The sequence below is a fragment of the Sardina pilchardus genome, chromosome 22 (genome assembly GCF_963854185.1).
Source record: "Sardina pilchardus chromosome 22, fSarPil1.1, whole genome shotgun sequence".
In the NCBI taxonomy this organism is placed as follows: Eukaryota; Metazoa; Chordata; class Actinopteri; order Clupeiformes; family Clupeidae; genus Sardina; species Sardina pilchardus.
Window position 1 is genome coordinate 504,217 of NC_085015.1, and position 5,000 is coordinate 509,216.

At 45.8% G+C, this 5,000-nt stretch overlaps 1 protein-coding gene across 4 annotated transcripts in view; it reads left to right on the top strand.

The window, feature by feature from the left end:
- The first annotated feature begins 1,009 nt into the window (after positions 1–1,009).
- LOC134070352 (ceramide synthase-like) overlaps positions 1,010–5,000 on the top strand; it is a 15,336-nt gene continuing 11,345 nt past the window's right edge. For 2 of the 4 annotated variants that reach the window (XM_062526678.1, XM_062526675.1), the window contains exons 1-2: positions 1,281–1,698; positions 2,434–2,588. The gene's annotated coding sequence lies outside the window, so the exon portion shown is untranslated. Of the gene's footprint in view, positions 1,088–1,280; positions 1,699–2,433; positions 2,593–5,000 lie in introns of those variants that run through there. The other 2 variants (XM_062526676.1, XM_062526677.1) reach the window with 2 other exon arrangements.

Sequence of the window (5,000 nt, forward strand, 5' to 3'; positions counted from 1 at the left end):
GAACTATCTGCCCATTGATGCGTTAGCTGTTATTGTGTTGTTTTCTATTTTGTATGATTTGGTCTTACTCTTGTTGTGTTAGTAGCGGTTTAGCCAGCTGCGTGCAGAGTTGCGCAATCCTCCCGCCAGGACCAACAGGAGGTGGGGGACCGGAGAAGCTCGCTGCAGCGATAGCTTTAGACCAGAAAATAGAAATTAGACATTTTGTAGTTTTAAGAAGAGTGGGTATGTGCTATAACTATAATTGAGACTTTATTGAACACCGCCATTTTAGCCCCAGCACCATTAGCAGATGTGTTTTCTTTTTGTCTTGAAAGTTTTAAAAAAAAGTTGTTGGCTTGTGTTCCCCTAAATACTTGAATTTCGTAAGAAAAAAATGAATCTGAATGAGTAGCCTAAATAAAGGGAGAGACACTGGAGCCTTTGTCCGTTTACTTTCTTTCATTTTTGATAGAAAATGTGTCTTGTTGTTTGTGTTACCTGCCAGCCCTTCGAGAACATTTGATGGCTTTCCGTGACTGAGGCTGAGAGAGGAGTGGACGGAATCAAATCCGTATGGAAATCCCGTGTGGCGCAAGGCTAGAGACACTGCCCGGATTTTACAATGCAAAGCATCTTTGTTTAGAATGAGGCCTAGAGGGATGGGCTCTAAAACAATAGACCTATTAATATTTCAGAGGATAGTCGTGCTAAGGGGTTTGACTTAACACTGTCTAGACCACTGAAACTGTTTTTATTATTATTCAATTCAAATTTCAATGTAGCCAATTAATTTCAGCAAACAACATGTTTGTGAACCTTTGAATCGTTAGCTGAATGAAAAATAAAGCGGTCATTAAATGGTTAATGTAAGGGGTTTTCATCAGGTCACTTTAAGATGTGTTTTCATTGGAAGACACGACTGCCTATGGTTTGTAGGACCAATGAAAAGGCAGCTCTGTACTTGGAGGCCGGCCGCTCAGCCAATCAGCATCAGCATCGCTTGGATTCGCGGCGCACATTTAAAAGTAAAATCAGGCTCGTGTCAACAGCAGACACCGAACTGGAGCTGAAAGACGCCAGCGAGCAACCTTCAGATAAACAAACGGTGAGTTATGGACTGGCGTGTGTGGTGAACATGAACGGCTGTGTAAAGTTACTAATATTACAGCACAGCTGGTTTGTGAAATTGAAGCACAAGAGACGACGTTGTTATGTTGAGCGCTAACTGACCTGTCCAAGGTGCTGACGTAAAGTTAGCCAACGGTAGCTAGTCCGCTGCTACCAACGGATGCCGCGTGTCTCATGCGCTGTCCACCGCGTTCATTACCGACACAGCACCGGATAACGGGATAGAGGAATTAACCAGAGTGACGCTAGTCTTTATTGTGTGGTTTTGTTCGGGAGCCCTCTAAGTTAAGAGGGCGTTACGTTTGAATTTCACTGTTGCGTTATACTGAGCTAGGTTATAGGCGTTAGCAAGATAACGTTAAACGGCAGATAATACAGGGGGTGCAACTTCACGTGAAGTAGCATATCCAATGGTCGACTGAGTTTTCCAAACGTGCCCCAGATGTCCCCGGTCGTCTTGTCCATCCTGCTCTTCTCAAATAAATACCGTCTCTTCCCCGGAATAAATCTAAATCACCGTCTCGTCCTGTGAAGAGGGACTGCGCTTCCCGCTAGCTTTTCAGCAAAGACGACATCAGTCTAGTAACGGTAACGTTTATCGTGCACGCCAGACTACAGTTATTTAGCCATCTAACGGTAACGTTAACGTTCTTGTTATCATATGGAACTGTCATGTTGGCTCAACTACTACCCACAACGTTACACTTATGTCCTTTAATGATCAGACAACCTAGCAAGGTTTGAAAAATATGCTGTTAGTGCCGTTAACTATATTGCTAGTTCTGTTGTGACTCCAAATCTTACATTTACGTTAGCTTATGGTCCTAACCCAGCCCCTCAATTCTCCTAGCTGAAATAACTTGCTGATTGGTGGGCAAGATAACGTTTACATTATTGTGAGGCCGGTGTTGTAAGTAAAACGAGTCTAAACAAGTCTAAACAGCTGAAGGCTGATGTGAAGCCTGTGAGGTTAATTGGGAGAGATAACAGTATATCGTTAACGTCAACATTTGACAGCACACGGGGTTGGCTTAGGCTAATGTTCCTGGTTAGCTATCTGACTTTGACGTCAGTGGACATGAAATCAAAGCCAAACTGCCAGAAGAAATTATTAAATAAACAATCAGACACACCACACAGAGAAAAGCTACACCCTGTATTTCAGACAGCAGCGCACACGGTCGAACAGTCCGTTATACTTCTAGATAATGTTTGGAGAACCTCAGATGGCGTTGCATCTGAGAGAGAGAGAGAGAGAGAGAGAGAGAGAGAGAGGCAGGTCGTTGTGCAAGCCTTTTCGCTAATTATGTTTGTCTCGTTTAGCTGGCGTGAACCCAGTACGTGTCGGGAGAGGGATCAAAATGTTGGCTGAGTCGAGGAAGCCTCCCGGAGTCAACGGACCCGTGTTGCCCGGGCTGTGACTGAGCTCTAACGGGCCGCTATCTCACCGGACGGGAACGGAGTCTACGCAGCCCTGTGTAGGTGAACATGTTGGACTGATGTCCTGCCTTCAGATATTCCGTTTCTTTATGAATATATCCAGTAGAATGGTTTGTGAATGTGTTAACTCTTTAATGTAACGACCCATGACTGTATAATGATGTCACTGTTTTAACTGCCACTCTCTTAACTGTCACTGTAATATCTTATGTCACTATTGTCTTAACTGTTTGGCTGAAATGTTCACAACCCAACCGGAGCCGCTACATTAGCCAATGAGATACTTGAGCCCGCTCGTAGCTCGTGTGTGGAGGTTGATGACCGGCAGCATTTTGGGCTCTTGGTTCGCAGCGCGATGCTTCTTCACCTTACAAACTCACCGGGAGCCGTTTTAAATGTGGAGTCTGGCTTGTTGCCTTCAGCACTAAAAGCCTCTGGTAATCGATATGGCGTGTCTGACTGACAACGCTCGCGTTTTGTCGGTGATGTGCGGAGGCTCGCGGTGACATGGTGCTGTTTTCCGCAGAAGACAGAAGTTTGTGTGTGCGCGCGAACACGCCACTGCTCTGTGTACACTCGTGGCTGTCATTGTAACGCGCGCGCGCGCACACACTGTATGGTACCTTGCAGTGCCGCCTCTCAAGGGGAAAAACACACTTCTGTCTCCAGCCATCCAAGCTGTAATGTGTCACACACACACACACACACACACACACACACACACACACACACACACACACACACACACATGTATTCACAGAAGAGCTCAGAAGTACTGCTGGTCCCTCCCTCTCTGAGGCATAATCTTGCTAAATCTCTTGCTTGGTAATCCTTTCTCAATCTATTTTGGTCCCCCCCTCCACACACACACACACACACACACACACACTCTCTCTCTCTCTCTCTCTCTCTCTCTCTCTCTCTCTCTCTCTCTCTCTCTCTCTCTCTCTCTCTCTCTCTCTCTCTCTCTCCAGTTGGTGTGGTGTCCTGTGGTTGGGTGGATCTCATGCATATGTGTCCAGAGCAGTGTGTGTGTGTGTGTGTGTGTGTGTGTGTGTGTGCATATGTGTCCAGAGCAGCCGGGAGAAGAGCATCTGTCACTCCACATGCGCAGGCTTATTGTTCTGCTTTGCAGTATGTGTGTGTGTGTGTGTGTGTGTGTGTGTGTTTGGGTTTGCCAAGATGAAGTCTTTGCCTTTCCAGTGCATTTCCTGTGTTGGTTGGTTGTGTCTTTGATGTTGTAGTTGGGTTTTGGTGTGTGTGTGTTAGCTATTGTGGTGTGCGTTTGGGTGGTGTGTGTTAAATATTGTGGTGTGTGTGTGTTAGATGTTGTGTTTTGGTTGGTGTGTTAGATATGATGCTTTCTAAACAAAGTTTGGGAGGAGCCTACTACCGAAACGTTTCCTGCTGCCGACCTAGCCTCCTCCATAGGCCTACTCCCGATGTAAAAACACACACACACACACACACACACACACGACCTAGCCTCCTCTATAGGCCTACTCCCGATGTACAAAGTACACTCTTCCACTGTCCGGCATGCACAGCTGACAGCGCGTTTAGGCGTCATTAGGTGTCATTATCTGCCCAGCGAACTAAAGCCCAATTGACGGAAATTCTACATTAGATATTATATAGATATCTTATTATATAGATATACAGCTAATAACGTCCACGAAGGTAAAGGCTCTTGCATGGTCCTGCGTCTGCATCACGCGCACGCGGCACTGGACGTTTGACGTGCGTCATTTTAGACGCGTATACGAGGCATACTCCAATGTCTGTTGTCCTGAATGCGCGCCAGCCGATCAAGGTTAGCGCCTGCGCACTACGAATTTAACTGTGATACTCACTGAACGAAGGAAGAGCCAGGGAAGGAGTGTTCCACACTTATATACAAAAGATGCGGCTGTTAGATGAGGAGAAGCATCACGAGTACTTTCGCATGTCTGCTGAAAAGTTTGATGAGTTGGTTCGTCGCATCTCAGTGTTTCATTTCAGTTATTTCCTTCAATATTTTGTTACAGAGCAATCATATAGGCTTAGGGGCAGCCGTGGTGTACTGGTTAGGGCTTCGGGCTTGTAACCGGAGGGTTGCTGGTTCTATCCCCGACCAGTCCACCATGGCTGAAGTGCCCTTGAGCAAGGCACCTAACCCCTCACTGCTCCCCGAGCGCCGCTGGTTGGGCAGGCAGCTCACTGCTCTGGGTTAGTGTGTGATTCACCTCACTGTGTGTGTGCTGTGTGTGTTCACTAATTCGGTTAAATTGGATTAAATGCAGATAAACAAATTTCCTTCACGGGATCAAAAAAGTATATATTCTATTCTATTCTTTTCTTTCTATTCTAGCATTCCAAGTTACAGAATAGAAACGAATGCGTTAGCTTATGGCTAATATCTATGAGAAATCCCATAGACATGCTAATGGTTAGCATAATCGATGACAGTA